The sequence below is a fragment of the Corvus hawaiiensis genome, chromosome 3, assembly GCF_020740725.1.
Source record: "Corvus hawaiiensis isolate bCorHaw1 chromosome 3, bCorHaw1.pri.cur, whole genome shotgun sequence".
NCBI classification, from domain to species: Eukaryota; Metazoa; Chordata; class Aves; order Passeriformes; family Corvidae; genus Corvus; species Corvus hawaiiensis.
In genome coordinates, this window is record NC_063215.1 from 64,063,405 (window position 1) to 64,080,602 (window position 17,198).

General features: G+C 39.4%; 1 protein-coding gene across 1 annotated transcript in view; it reads right to left on the minus strand.

Moving 5' to 3' along the window:
* AIG1 (androgen induced 1) overlaps positions 1-17,198 on the minus strand; it is a 123,544-nt gene that overhangs the window by 55,189 nt on the left and 51,157 nt on the right. The window lies entirely within an intron of this gene.

Here is a 17,198-nt window from a genome sequence, read left to right on the forward strand (position 1 = left end):
AACAACAAAACCAGAAAAAAAACCATTACAACTTTTTGCCTCCATTAATGATATAAAGAGTAAATACAACCTATAGATTGTTGCAGTATCCCCACTGCAACATAATGGTGGACAATAGATGTCTGAAAAACTGGTGAATAATGCAGATTTCTGGGTGTCTGTAGTAGTGGTGTGTTTGGATTTGTCAGATGTGAGACCTTGGAAAGCCCTACCTGTGCCGCATTTATGAGTAGATAAAATATATTTTTTGGTAAGCTCTATCATTCTATCCTAGTAAGAGACTGGCTTATTTGAGGCTGCATAAGAAAAAAGGAGGAATAATTAATGCAAACTGACAGTCAGGTAAACTAAACTGCAGAATTTGCTACATGCAATTCCCCTCACGGGAAAGATGTTTTTTGCATGCAACGAGAATAATGGACTGGGAGAGCTTTAAAATGAGTTTAAGCAAAGGAACTGCATGCAGACATAAAGTGGCATCAACACGTGGCAAGCTCACATCTGTCTGTAACAGCACCAGAAGCAGCTGAAGCATTACAGCTGGTAGTTAGGTCAACCATGTGTAAACAGTTTACCGTATATAGCTTATTTTCTCTGTCAGGCATTACTCCTAAAATAAACAACACTGGGCTTCATTAAAGGTAGGTGGTGACCATCTTGCCCTGTGTGCATGCTGATTTGCTAGGGATGATCAAAATGACCTGCGAGGTGACACCAGACCCATGGATTCATGTACATCACAACATAACACAGCTCAGGTGCCCCCCATTAAAAGCAGGTATGGGAACAGGGGTAATAAGAGATACTGGTGCTACTGCGAGATTGTAAATCATCTCTTGAGATGACACTTTCAAGGGTCTTAACCTGATCAGCTTATCCAAACGGAGACACAAGATCTCTCCTCATATGGAAAACCGTGATACAAGATGAGGAATAAAAGACTCTTTTAACAGTGCAGTGGAAAGCATAACAAGCTGAAGTTAGACAACATTGAAATTTGGAAAAGAATTAGCAGTAACAGTGAATAATGACAGGAGCAAGCTGCTAAGGTAAATAGAAGATTGTTATCTTTTCAGATCATGACGAAACGCCTTTCTGGAAGACAAACTTCAGCCAAATGAAAATTACTGGGCTCACTACAGGTGCAAGTGAAATGTTATGGCTTTTGTTAAGAAGGAGGTCAGACAAAATCACCTAATATTCTTTTCAGACCTTAAATGCCATGGATGTCTGGGTTTGTCTGGGCGGTATTTTGTTGGTAGGTGAGGACTCACTCTCTGAGTCTGGGTGAATCCTCGCCAACAATGAACTAGGAGTGTGTAGCTGTGGTTAGCATGATGCACAACCAACCAATAACGTGCTCCTGACTGGGCATCAGCCAGCTCACAACACAGAATCAGGCTGCATCTCTCTGCAAAATACCATCCAGACACACCTACCTCTAAGTTTGCAAGCTGGCAAGCCAGCCAGCCTGGATAAGGAGACAGGAGGCATGTCTGTGCCACGCCCTGGTACGTGGTGCAATGATTTCCGAGATAGCACCCATGGTGCTCACGCTGGAGCCAGCAGCAGTACAGCCATCTCAGCCCACCAAAAACACCTGGCCAAGTGAAAGGCTAACCTGGATGCAGTGCCTTTAAGACCAAGAGCTGTACCACACGGGGACAGGCCAGGCCACACCGGGACACAGCAAGCCCTGATGGCTACCCTGCTGCAGGGTAAGTGGGCATTAGGTCCTCTTGCTGCGTGTGGCACTCCGAGGCAAATTGTATCATGGATTCTCTTCTTCTGGAGCAAGAATGAGGGCTCAAGATGGGCTCATTGGGTATAGCTGGAGCTTAAGTGCTCTGAAAGAAGCATTCCCTTCCATCAAACTCTCAGCAGCTGCTTGGTGACCTGTCTCTTTTTCACAGCGTGAAATGAACCAAAGCAATTCCAAGTGCAAAACAATTGATGTAGTTACATTGTTTTCTGTGCTCAGCATCTAAAGAGTAGGATAATGAACAACGTGATAAGAATATGCACTGGACATGCAAAGAAGGGCAAATAAAGTGCATGGTGATAATATCATTGCCTCCACATAGTCTGTCTTTACAGAAAGTACAGTGAACAACACACTGAAAAACCTTGGTTTCTCAGTACAGAGCTCTACACTGACAAGAAAAACACAACTTGAGGAAAGAAGACAGAACATGGTCCTGAGGGAAGAATGTTGTCCTAAAGGGCTTATGCCACAGCACTGAATTAATGCTGTGAAGAAGTTGTGAAGAAAAAGAGCAAACAAGAAGTGAAACTCAGATGTTTACTCCACTTGGGACAATCTGAATCAAAATGGTGGGTGCTGGGAAGGAATTAATATCAGAGAATAGATTAACTACTTCTCTAGAAACATAAGTACAGAAGAACACTTTTGAAAATACCTAAAGATTTGTAAGAAGCAGCAGAAATTTACATTATACAGAGAACTCAGTAGAAGTAAGAAAGACAAAGGTAAAAACAATGCAAGTTAAACTTTCAACCAAAACCTTCTTTGTTGCAGGATGGACTTACTGAGACATAGTCTCCCCTGGGAATGGCTGGCACTGCACCCCCTCTGCCCTCCTTTTTAGGGTATCAGATACTCAATTTACATGATTAGTTGATAATCTCAGGTTTTATTCAATAAAAAAGGTTTTTCAGTCCTTCATGATGTGAAGAAGAGCTTAAAACTGAGACCATAAGGATTAACCTATCAAGACAAAATTCACAAACTTGCATATTTCTGGGCCTCTTCTATTTTTAATCCTGACCATTCATACCTTAATGCTTGCAAATTTACCCCTCAAGACCACTGACACTTCGTGAAGAACCCCAAAATAACGGCACTAGTGTAGGATGCTCAGGGTTAATCTCTGCATTTCATGGAGATATGTAAAGAAATGCTCAAGAAGGAGTGCATGAGCAGTACTAGCACATATGATGAATTCCACAGGATAGCTCCTGAAAGCATCCTGAGTCACTGGTTTTGTGGGAGGATAGTTCCTTGAAAGAATAATGTCCATCTGAAAGGGCAGAGTAATTGGAAAGAGGCGCTGGGCTAGGATTTAAACAGTATCACAGCTACTGGATATAAACTATAAAACATGGTAAATATTTAAAAATTGCAAAATAGAAAACTTTAGAATTATAACAGTGACCTTAAAGTTAAGTTTTTCTGTAATCACAGAACCTTAAAAGCTGAAAACTCTCCTCTCTCTGTTGTGTATCAGTATGATTCTCACAAACACATCACTTGAGTTGCTGTACTAGGAACAAAAACAGGATGGATATTAGACATTGGAAATACTCCATCTGCACTTACCACAAGGGTATTTTTTTCCCATGGATCATAAGAAGGGCAGACGGGCATTCCCTCGAGGCAAACAGAGATGTTTTCAGAACATCGTGCAACAGGAATACTCCCTGGCAACATGTCTATAATATTATGTTCTAAGTACAACTTTCTGTACTGCACCTTAGGCTATTTGGTGGTGGACATACTTTCTTGTCCATTCATTTTCCCTGAAATTGTGTAGGGACCAGCTGAGCTAAACAGCCTTTTAAAAGCAGGACATCTCATTTAGCCACACAGATGTTCCTTACAAGTCAACAGGTCCATAAAATTTTCTGAAAAACTATCTGTGTATCATCATTACCCAGTTTCTCAATCAGCAAGGTGGAAAAGGTTATGATGAAAGAAATGCACTTAGTCACAGAGTATCTTGTGAGCAGACAGATTCCAACCCACTCCTTGTCCTAGCATCCAGTTTCCCTACAGAGCCTCTATGTGGCCAGAGTTTGATAAAGACGTGAAAAACGAGACAGTGTCAAATGCCATCCAAGGCTTCCCGGTGGACAGACTTGCAAAAGAAAGGAAAGAAGATTCTGAGTTCACTTCAGTCCCACAAGACTTCACTCAACACACTGCCACTGCAGGAGGCATTTCCCCAAGCACTAACAGGCAAACATCAATCCCTGCCTTGAGGTGTGTGCTTGAGAGCTCAGCTTGGTTCTCCCTGGGTAGCTCACCAGTTCCTTCTTTGCACCTCTATTTGCACAGCAGGTTTGGTAAATGCCCTGCCATGAACACAGCAAGTGAAAGAAGATTGTTGACTCCCATGATCTGAGCAGCTACCTTCCCTTTGCATCTCCATGAATTCCAGAGTTGCAGTAGCCCTCCTCACCGAGAAAAACAGTTTTTCTGTGCTGCTGATGGTCCTTTCCATTTCACATCTGGAGATCATTAACTGTATCCCATGTGGTCTGAGTTTTAGCAGTAAAAACACTCCAACAAATTCTAGTAAAACTGATTTATTTGTATTAACTGGACACTGGATACCCAGATAATACTGTATAGAATCAGAATATCCTGAGTCGGAAGGAACCCATGGGGAACTGTATTTCCCTTCCTCTTCACATTGACATTTCACCTTGACCTGTCCTTTGAAATCAATACTAGGGAAACCTCATGTTTTAGTGGCTGGAAGTTCAGAACTGAAAAGGTCGGAAGCTGAAAATAATTTAAGCATGACATCTCCTCTGGTTAGGAGACCTTAAGTACATATGAGTGGCGGAAGTCCCAGCTAAAACTCCAACTTGATGCTGTGAGGCTCTGACTTCCCCTCAGCTTACAGCAAGCTCTCTTTCTGCAAAGTCAGAATTTGCTGCCATGGAAAGAATTTTATCAGCAGACACTGAGCACATTGCTTCAAATCTTTGAAGGACAAAATACTGCAGGAGGGAAAAAGATACATATACATATATACATGTACATTATGCAGCTACAGAAGAGATAAATAAAGCAGGGGGAGTGCTGAGTAGAGCTGTAAAAATGGTTTTAAGTTGCAAACATGAAGAAAAATTACTCAAGTGTTGGATAGTAAAATTTACTACCATTCCAGAAGGTGGACAGTTATGAATTTGATATCAAAGACTTATTTGGTGCAAGCACATTTCTGCACAAATATCTTTGTTTAACATTTGAGCTGCTCTTAGGTGAAAGCCAGAACGCTAATTTAAATGCTCTTCAAAAGTAAACTACCACAAGTAATGAAATAAAACAAAATAATATACTTACTTTAAAAATCACCACTAACAGAGAGAAGAACCAATTTAATAGTTGCAGAATGCTTTCAACTCCATTCAAACAGGAAAAACCCTCTTGGATTAGATCACCAGTGTGCCTAAGCCATGTGGTGGAGAAACAATCCTTAGAACTGAGAAGGTGAGAACAAAGGAGATGAACAAGTCAAATACTTGTTCTCTTATTTTACTTTCTCGGTTTAACTTAGTTGTGAGTCCATCACTGCAGATTTACCAGCTATCAGAGCTTTTTTCTGTCCTCAGTGCTACATCACTGTGTTGCATGACGTGGCAGAAGACACAACCCACCCCAAGGCTACCGCCTGAGGCTCGCTGCTGCTGCTGCTATGTTAGTGGAGCATGCTTTCACTCAGACTCTGCCAGGGAGCATGTATCATTTTGGGATTCATGTCATGGATAACGATGGTGTAGTGCAGGATGCAGAAAGGCTGTGCTCGGCTGCCTTGTATCTAATTTATGGATGGGTGAATGAAGGCATGAAGTGTTAAGAGAATGCTACAGACCACACAGGGCTGCAGCCATGCTGTGGCGCAGGAAACTTAAACAATGCCTTTGCTTCAAGCAAGGACTGGCTCCTGGGGAAAGCATTTATTGCCCAGAATTCATCATCAGGAAAATTAAAGAGAACAGGTTTTATTTGGTACTGTAAATCATGTACAGGACCAGAATGCTCCACTGCAGTCAGAAGAAAATTGAATTTTGGTGTGGTATCTGACAAAGAGGCAATTTTTTGTTTTGTTGGGTTTTTTGGTTTTTTTTTGTAATGGAGACAAGTTGTATCTTTGAGATAAGGGAACCAATTAGCATTTTTGAAGAGTCTTGTGTATCATTATCACTTAAGGAGGAAAAGGTATTGAAATCATAAGATGATGGAGAGAGCCCAGTACTGTAAGAAAGCAGGTTTAAGAATTCGAAAGCACTACAGCTGAGCCTTCTGGTTTGTAGGCCAGTGCAGGAAAGCTGATGCAAGAGCTCTGGCAGGGAGTGAATGCCTGCCAGATTCCTACTAATTGGTAATAAGGATACCTGAAGAAACTGGCCTCTGAAAGGAAAAATAAAGCCTGAAACCTCGGACCAACTTCTTCAGGAACAGAACTACTGCTGAAGAGAGTAGTAGATCCATGTGTGTGGATAGATATAGGCTAATGCCTATAAATAGCTCCAAACTGGCAGCACTATGGCAGGAACAGAAGCCAGACTGTGGTAACAGCCGGCTTTGCTATAGAAATTTTCATCTTAATGCCATCTTCCTTCTTCCTGTGGGAGACACATTAAAAACAGGCCTGGATAGTATTTTAAAACTCTATCAGGCTTTCAACAAGGTTTCATAAGGTTACATGAGCAATTTTTAAATTTCGCTTTAGAAATTCAGTTCAATCTCAATGCAACACCTATTAAAATCCTAGGTTTCACTGTTTACATGAAAATGCCAAGGAACATGACCCTTAAATACAATTTCTACATTTAGTCTGGTAAGTCTTCTCTACAAAAGTAGCAACAGTGGTAAGGAACCTTATACTGAAGGAATTTAGATAAATTCACCAGATTAAAGAAGCAAATATCCTTTACTCCTTTTGCTGCTGTTAATTTAAACCGCTAGGCAATTTTAATCCTCCAGAATTAATGTCACACCTCCCAATTAAGAAAAGAATATATAAGCCTAAGTAAACTGTCTTTAATACTCTTGTAAAGTTTAAATCCTTTGTTTGCAAAGTGATCTGAGCTATCTGGAAGATTAAGTAGTATTTTCTTTTCCTAGCAAAGGTTAGAATATGGTTCGCAATTCTGCTGCAGTAATACACATGAGACTAGTTTCCATGAACATACAAAACCACTAGATTCTCAAGTACGTTTCATCTGCATTGAGTGCACTGAGTTATACCAACAAAAGTAAGAGAGAGGAGGAAAATCGAAGCACTTTTGTACCCTTCTGAAGTTTCTGGGGTTCACATTTCTTGCAAGAGTAAACGAGGATACTCATGCTATTCTAACATGTACTGACAGGAACTACCAGGTCTGTGTCACCTGTGAAGGGACCAAGCAGGGGCTAGTCCTTTTTAAATGCTGTGCAGTTAAAACACTGTCAGAGAATTTTCAATGCCAAGGAATTTTACATATTCCTATTTATATTTTGAAATTGCAGTCACAGAATGTTCAGACTTGCCCTTCTCTGCCTAGCAGTGTATAGGTGGGATCTTCCATGAACAAGTCAACTCAATACACTTTCAGGTTCACCACAGAATGTTCTTCCTGACACTGTAAAACTTACCAAGAGGCTGTACAGTATTATATTACATGGTAATGATATTTCCAGAATAAAAAAAGAATTGCACATGAATAAGGCAATGAAAGTATGCAGGTAACCATGGCTACTGTTGTGAACTAAATAACATTTTTTATACAGCTGTGAATATTTGTATTACTGCCAGCTAAGCCGTAGAGTTCAGATTTGAGACAGAACTGGTAAACACTGAGTTCTTGCCTGAAGAAAGGTACTTCCCAAAGTGGATCCAGGCCTCTACATCGTGCTGCTACTCATCCTGGTGTAACTTTGTCTAGTAAACACACACGTTATTACCCCAATCAAAATACAACTCTTTATGGCCACTACTTACATTTTACTGTCAGTGACCCACTTTTGCACAAGCTATTTTCTATCTTAAGGGTATTTTTATTTCCTCTTACCCACAATCACAACTATTGACATAACTTCTGAAATAGCTTTGACTCTATAAAAGATACTTTCGAAAGATCTTTAAAAAATTTGCAACTTCTCAACTTTCCTTGATCTTGGTTAGTGGCAACACCCATCCACCCCCTTCAGCCCCCTGTCCCCCACTTTGGTCCCAACAACATTCCTGGACAACAAAAGAAAAAACAGCTCCGAAATGACAGGGCAGGCACACATGAGGGGGATCTCTTCTCCCTTGACATATTTTCAATTTCCAAATTCATCCTTCTTAAATCATCCTTCTGTTTACATATCAGCGTCTCTCTTCTCAAATCAATCGTCATCTGAGAAGGAATGGAAACCTAAGGGATTTTCTTCCTTACAGAGAAAAGGTACGCCCAAAATCAAATTATTTGGAATAAGTTGTCAGTAGTTGCTATACTAAAAGAAAACATAAACACAAAAGCAGTTGGTGAGATGAACCTGCACTTCCAGTGATATAAACAAAATGAAAATAATGAAACGCCTATTGTAACTAAGTGAAGCAGGACTTAGAGCAACATCTCCCTGCTCAAAAATTGAGTCACTTCTTCCTTCCAATAGAGCCTAAGTTTGAAACTAAGTGAATGCTCGCTCATTCATTCATGATGAATTTGTTGTCTTTGCCTGGTTTGTAGAGAGAGAATCATTTCTTAACAAAAGTACTGGCTAATGAAGCAGAGATTCACTCTGCAGTTCAATCTTTAATAAACTGCCTGTGGCCTCAGGTAAACAACAAATTCCATGTTTTAGTTTCTCCTCTGTAACATGGGGAAAATACTAACTCTATTCTGCCGGTCTTTACCTGTCTATTCATTTAGGCTGAGAGAAATTTAAGGACTAAACATCTTTTATCTGTATCAAAAGAGGTCAGCTTAGATAGAATTATAGATATTCTTTAAAAGGATACTATCTACCAATATAATTAATAATAGTTGAATGGCAATATATATTATGTATTTCTCCCTATGTATGAGGGGGGGTGTGTGTGTGTATATATACATACATACATACATACACATAAACACTATACATACACTATATATACACTATATACACTATACATACATATATACATATGCTCATGATAAATATATTACCAAAGATATACAGTAATCCTACCAAACTGATGTGATGGAGAATATATCTATGGGAGGCTCAGTAGCACAGTGCTCAGGCAAACAACTGGAAGATCTAAAGACCCACAAACTCTGGCAACAGTAGAGGCACCGAGTGTGCAAAGCAGGGCATTCTTTTGGTTTCTGCATGCATAAAAATTCAGGAAAAAGAGAACTGTTCCATAAAAACAGTGGTCACAAGAAACCAAATGAAGCCAAAATTCTGCATGTTCATCTTAAATATTTAACAATGAATGCCATTTTCAATATACACTGGGTACTTTAAACTTCTCTCTCAGTGAACCTTTTTCTCAGTGAAGTACAGTACACACAATTATCACCTCCACGTTCTATGGCTCTCTCCAGCTGACTACTATTAGCACCTCTTTATTTCAGCATTTGGTTTCCTCTACTTTGTTTTCTATCTTCTCCTCCTTAACAACCTATAAGGCTATCACTTTTTCTCTTAGCTTCTGACACATGATTTTCTTTCTCCTTCAAATTCCCTCTTCTTTTCCATCTTTCATTCCTCTGCTTCAGGAGCAGAGATCAAAATGCCATCCACCTTGGTCTCTGATCTAAGAACATGTATATTCATCTCCTAAAATGATTTGCAGCTGTATGAATTTTTAAACAACTTGCAGCCAACAAAAACTTGTTTGTTAACAGAGACATCAGTAAATCTGTGTGTTAGTAAAAAGACACTTTTAATGGATGTTTCCTTAATAGAAAATTATATCATTTCCCATTCCTTTATTTTAAAAACTGCCTTGAAATATGAAGTTCAGTAGACCAATGTACATATTTCCTCTTTCCCACAAATAGTTCATAAAAAAAAAAATCTACATTACATATTGCATTTGCAAAAGAAGCCACAAAAATGTGCATTGCAGTGACTCAGCAAGTTGGAACCCTGTATAATGGCTTTATAGAAAGCTGGTAAAGCTCAAAGTAACAGAATAAAAAGCTAAAAGCCCCAAGAAGCAAATAAAATTTCTTCCTGTTGGAAATAAACTGAAGGCTGTGATTTGACTGTTACAGCCATCTTTGTAAAGAAGAATTTCCTTTCTAAGTATATTTGACTTTCTATAGCATGCAGCACGTCAGCCTAGAATTTTTATGATATACCAGGAGCACTAAATTTGTACATAACCACAAGTAATGTTATTATTTGGAACAGAGGCCACTTGTGTTCTGCAGCAGAACGGACAATACCAACTCTAACTCCTGGTTGCATTTGCATCCATGAACCTCAGAGGAATCTGCAGCAGGCAATTCATCTCTTCACCATAACTGAATGAATGGGATGCTGAGGCACATGAATGGGAAATCCCTTGGAGACCTCAGCAAGCCCCAGCACGGTGAGGAGCAGAGGGCAGGCACAGGCACTCTGGTCTGGCACAGCAGCCCAGACCCATCTGGGACACTTCACAGCCAGAATCAGAGGCACAGTACCATAAACCCTCTAACAGACAGCACTGTTTTCCAACTATCATTACAAAGCCCCACAAAACACAGGCGTTAGCTGATGAAGAGTTATAAAAAATGCTTTTGATCAAACACTACATAATTTCTCTCACATTATTTAGTAAAACAGATCTAGGAATAAAAATAGAAATATAAAAATGGAGTTTAAAAGCACTTCAAATATGCAGTGTTTTTTGTTTTGAAGAGAAAGCAAGCTGTGAAGAATTGAAGGGTATCAGTTAATAATGCAATGGAGATGTAAGAGCAAATCATGTATTGGCCACTGGTCTGCCTTTTGCCATTTTGAGACACTCCACACCATGTGCTATCTCTCCATGGTCAGAGCTGTTTCCTGCTCAGATAACTCTGGTGTCACAGGGAGGCAAAGGGTCACCTTAGTCAGACTCATGGTCTCTGACAGAAACAGACACCTCTGAAAGGTTATGGCTTTTCCTGAGCAGGGCACCAGGATGGAACTTGGGTACGTTACATTAATGTCCAAAGGTAGAAGGAACAATTGCAGAACTGCATGACTAATGGCAATGGCTTACACATCTGTCAAAAACATCCTCCATGCTACATCCTGAGTTTGAGCCTCTTGCGTTTGAGGAGTTACTAAAAATGTACACTGTTTTTGTATATTTAGATACTTATTTGTATCTATGTGGGAGATTTTAAAATATGAGGTTTGAACATAAAGGGTTATGTTAAAGCTTACAGTCTTCCACAAGCAAAGGTCCCAAAGTTGTCCCCAAATTCTTGATTTCTGCCTATCAGCATGTATAAAACATTACTGCTGTGGCATTATTTCAACATATTAATCATCTGAATATGAAATGACTTCTGCAGAAATGATGTCTGTTTCCAAATACAAAGACACGTAGAGACAGCATTTAACAAAGAAAAAAGCTAATTCTAAAAAGTGGTAATTTTTTACAAAAACAATGTCAAAATATTTCCTTGTATTAGTTTTCCTTAAGTAATAATGATCTCTGGATACAGGGAGAAGCTGTACTTTTTATTCCATCAACTTCAAGGGCTGGAAAAAGCATATAAGCTTTTGGGCTCAGATTCCCTTCACCAGGTCTGCTGATTCTTCTGGTATTGTGTCCATGTGAAATAACCCACTTTCCAATGATAAATAGGTAAAAATCTGGTCACTGAGTTACTACATATGCCTTCAATTGAAGGAAAACCTGTCTGCCAAGCTTCAATCAAGTAGATCATAGGTCTGCGAAAAAAAGTCTGAAAGGATGGAATTCAGTTGCTATAGTGGCACATTAAACAAATAAATGAGATACCATGGAATGCTGCAAAATATTTGTGGTCTGATTAAGTCATATTTGCCACATGTGTGAACACTAACAGCACAGTTTAGTAAAGTGGGTACAGTATAGTACAGTCCCATTTTTACTGTATGCAAAGTCTAATTCTTACCTGGGTGCTAATGGTAATGTACACCAATGTGTCCAAGGGTACATAAAACTGCATTTTACTGTAATCATAAGGCAAAGCATAGTCCCTTAAATACATAAAGGTAGACAATAAATGCTTATTAAACTATTATACTTTCAAAGATGTATTTGCATCTTCCCTTGTGTTTACAAGACCTCCTAAGGAGACAAAGCTCTTCATTGTGATAGCCTTCAGGATGACTTACATATGAAGTGTTTAGAGTAAATAACTTGTAGCTGGCAGCTGACTTATTAAACCTTCTTCAACATAACCCATGCTCCTCCAATTAATTAATTTTTTTCCAGTAAAATGCTCTATTTTCTTGATAAATACTTTGAATATACTCATTATTAATCATAACAATCTATACTGTAATGTTTGACTACTATCTGCCTATGTTCTCTGGAAAAAAAACTCAGGGAAGGAACCAGAAATCTATTCTGTTAAAAGATAAAACAAATGCCTGATCTTAACAGAGAGAAGAGAGGAAAGCACATGTATTTTTATTGAAAATGCGTACCACTTATTAATGCATTTTGCACTGATTTTAAAGTCGAGCATTTAGTTACATTTATAACCTGTAACCAAATATCTGATAAATGGTGCAGTAGCACCAGAGAAATGTACCATCTTAGGCATTTCAAAGGAGTTGTGCACAGCTCCAGCACTGTCTATGGCAAGCAATGTGAGCTGCACAAAAAGTGAATGGTGAAACAAAACCAGCATTCCTAATATTGTCAAAATTATGTGAGTGAACCAAATGCATTTCCATCCCACATCACTGCTGGTGTAACAAACAAACCTAGCAGCGCAGGGCCAAGCTCTGCTTCTAGGAAACATAGCTCAGTACGTACTCCGCACTCAGAGAAAGGCTGAGGTTCCCTTCATGTGTCCTCTTGGAGCTTTTCTTTGGTTATTTGCTGTGTGCCCATAGTAATCACTTTAACAAACATTTGTATGAGCGACTTCAGCTGAAGATCTGGCTTTAAGCTCTCATTATCAGTATTATTACCATCAGCATAATTACTACTTCCAGAGTTACACCTAGCTTTGGCTGTTAAAGCAAGGCAGTTTGAAATACAGACGGAACACCTCCTTACTTCTGGTATTTCCAATATGTGACCTTCCAGCACACCTGCAAACCTCAGCAAACTGCATCTGTTTTTCATGTTCATCATGTTCATTTTCAATGTTTTAATATGCAATGCATTTCACACTTCACAGCTGATACGGAAAAATAAGGGTCTTTTTTTAACACAGGACTCCAGATTTGAGAGTCAAACAGATAATGAAGATCATGTACAGCACTGTCAGATAAAAATACAGACAGATGCAAAGATGTCAGAGTCATTCTACAGATGTCACACAGATAAGTTTTATATGAACACAGGCCGCACACTGTTGTGTGGTTGCAGGTGGTTTTAATCTTAAACTTTTTCCAAGTTTTTGAAGTTTCTGGCATGTCACTGTGCAAATATTACTCTATCTGACCTGTAAACCTACATCCAAGAGCAACAGAAGCAATTCTCCTCCTCACAGCAGCATCGATAAGCCATTTCCTTGCTCACAATTCCTCAAACTAATACATATCAGGGAAGTCTACCCAGTGAAGAGGTAGAAGAAAACGTAGTGTTCATTTAATCTTTCTTACTGTTTATTTCCTTGCTTTCCTCTTCCTCCTCCCTCAAGTCCTCCAGCATTCTGAGTCTCTTCCAGCTTGTCTACATTATTTTGTGGCTCCTTTTTTATTCACTTGCCTCACCAGTTTTTTTTCTTTTTTTTTTTCCCTAGGTAGGAGTTGGAACAGCATCAGCTGACTTTTTAATTCATCTCTTTCCTCTCGCCTGTCTTTTCCTCTCATTCAACCACCTTTCCCTAACCTCCCTTTTTGTGCCCTCTCACTGGCTCTCTCCCCTTCTTGCTTCTTTTGGTACTAACTCTGCAGCTTGATGTTGACACTAGACGCTCTCGTGCTCTGGGCTAGCAGACCGAGTTACATGACCTTGTCAACAGAAGGTGGTTAAACTCCTTGAAAGAGATTTCATCTGGGGATTTCAGCTCTCAGGCTTTTTATTTTCAATGTTCACACCCAAAACAGGGCTTGCATGTTTTGCTGTAACTAAGTACTTGAAGACATTTTAGAAAAGGTTCCTTGTTACTAAGGTTTGGGGACATTTATACCAGGAGGAGCCTCTGTGTGTGTTTTCTCCAGATTAGTGGAAATAGCAAACAATCAGAAAAATTCAGCATCTGTGTTCAGTTAAAAAGCTGTCTTCACCTTACCCTGATGAGTGTTCTCTGGCAGATATGTTACATGGCTAAGGCCAGCTTCCTACTTCACAAAAACTGCCGTGCTGTTATTGTGTTAGGTAAAGGGGTTTTCCTAATGTCCTCAGAGGATGCCATTTAGACAATTTGGACTTCTTCACCCTAGCAGCCTCTCTCAATTTTCAGGTGCTATGCTATCACAGGTTTTGACACACCACCAGTTTCCAGGCCCTTCACATAAGTAAGAGAAAATAAAAAAAATCTCTTAAGCTGGTGCTGGTTTTCTCCCCAGAGCAGGGAGATAATTGATACCACTGTAGTTACGCTCCAGTAGTGGAACTGGCAGATAATGAGGAGAGATAGCAGACAGAACCCCATAACTGCAGCATGAACATGCAAGAAGTGTACAAATTCAACATTATTTTCACGGGTTTTGCAAATATCCTGAGTCCCCAGGCAACCAGCTTCAATTGCTATTCTTTCCATCAGATAGATGTTTAAATAATAGCCATCTAGGAGTGGTTAGTCTGTTGGAAATTAAATTAAAAATTTTCCCTGATTTTTATCAGAAAACCTTGCAACTTATGTAAAAAGTGGGAACGCCTTCCTGAAGCAGTGAAAATTTTATTCATGCCTAACATATGAAAATATTGTAAATAAATTAAGAAGAGCACTTGAGTTGTAATATCCTTGAAACACTTAAATTGGATTTAGAAAAAAATCTCAGAAAAATAGAAGTATCTTGTAGGCAGAAGGATAAAGCATTATGAAGGTGCAGTCCATTTTACAAAAAGAGCCCATCCATGGGATGTGCTGTGTTAGCAAAGCATCCCGAAGGAGTAAAATGCACTGTTTCAAATTAGCAATTTCTTAAAAGGATTTTTAGGCCTACATGGAGAGAATGAAACACCTTGATGAAAGAAAGGATATCTTCTTGTTCATACATCAGAGCAACCACTGTGTAGCAGTTGACCAGTGAATAATGGAGAGATGGGTTTGCCAAATAACTCATCAGTTTTGGACATTCCAATCTTTATGTGTCAGGTTACTATGGATTTTGATTTTTGCATGCCTTTTCTATTGTTCTTGTTAAATCACCAAGGACAAAATGATTTACACCAGAAAAATAGCTTTCATAAAATCATAGAATGATTTGGATTGGAAGATCATCTAGTTTCAACCACCCTGCCATAGGGAGGGACCCCTTCCACTAGATCAAATTGCTCAGAGTCCCATCCAACCTGGCCTTGAATACTTCAAGGGACGAGACAGTCAGAACTTCTCTGGAAAACCTGTTCCAGTGCTTCACCACCCTCACAGGAAATAATTTCTTCCTAATGTCTAATATAAACCTGCCCTCTTTCAGTTTGAAGCCATTCCCCCTTGTTCTATCACTACAGATCCTTGTAAAAAGTCCCTCCAGCTGTCATGAAGGACCTCTTCAGGTACTGAAAGGCTGGAAAAAAGTCACCCTGGAGCCATCACTTCTCCAGGCTAAACAATGTCAATTCTGTCATCCTTTCCTCATAGAAGAGGTGTTCCATCCCTCTAATCATCTTTATGGCCCTCCTCTGGACTCACTCCAACAGGATTATGTCCTTTCCACCATTAAAACCAAAAGACACATAAGCCATGGCTGCCAGGCCTAGGACAAGGCTGCTAGGACAAGCAACTGGAGAGGTAGTTGGTGGGACTTGGTACAGATCTCTGGTGGGCTGAACTTTTCAGCTGAGTAGTCAGCAATAAGAGAGACAATTTGTGAAATAAATAGAGACATATCTCTTGGACAGCCTCCTTCCTCTCCATAACTTGTCTTTTTCTGCTGTTTGTCCCAGTTTTTGTGCATTCTCTTGAATACTAGGACAGAGGGTAAGTCTTTCTAGAAATGCTTTTGTTTCCCATTTCCCAAAAGCAGCATAAAAACTAACAGAGTACAAAACTGGAAGAGGTTATATAGACTGCAGTGGCACAGAACCCAGACAATAATCATTTTTCCAACTCCACAGATGCAGAGCATATTTCTCTTTCCCCCTCCCTGACCTTTCCTCTATGGTCTTCATATTAAGACACTACTTTTTTTCCGACCTCCAGAGCATTTAAACTCCTCAGTAAGTAATTTCTATCTCTTTATTTTGCTTTCCTTCCCACAAACAAAAGATGATTCACATTTTTAAAACAAATTTGAGACAGTGTCTGCAAAAAATAAAGAAGAACTCTCGCTGAAATGGTATGCTAACTTGGATAGATACTGCAGGCAGTCTTGCCATGTAACCTGGCTCAAAATCAGCAATGCTCAAGCTTAAATTAATTCAGTCTACATATCTGTTTATATGGGCATGGTTAGAATAGGGGCAACCTCTAGTTTTACAGCCTGTGCTAATACTGAAGAGAATATAATTTCTGAAAGCAAATGTTATCCATGCACCAACCTGCCCTGTGCCCCAGCACAAAAAGGTGCAAGGAATGAGCTGATAAAAATCTTACTACAGGATACATTTGTTTTAAACACTAAAGGTTAGTCTTCAGTTAAAAATTCCTCATACTGGTAAAGATCAGATAGACGGCCATCAGAAACGGGAAAGAATATTTCCCATGCAAAATATGCCTTTGGAATTACAAGCTGATATGGATCCAAACTGCAGGACAGTCTCCAGAAAACAAATTACATCTTTGATGAAAGAATTTAGTAATTTGGCAACTGAAATTGTAGCTCACAAAGATGAATTCATCTGCATAAGTAATAAATCCAGGAAGTGCACTTGACACTTCAGAAACAGACCAAGACTGAGACACAGCCCTACTCTCCAACAGCTCTCTTTAGACAGGTAGTTATTTCTACTGACAGAAGCTTAACTTCAGATACTCAGATGTACTCCTTCGAATAATAAAGAGCGATGAAATCCTTGTGTTAGTGAAACCAGCAGCAACCCTGCTACTGATTTCCCTGGTCATTTATCAAGTCATAGTGATACCATTTGGTTGTGGATTAATGAACTGGCTGAGATGATGAAACATCAGTTTCATGGCACAGTACAACTCTGTTAGTGATACCTTTCACA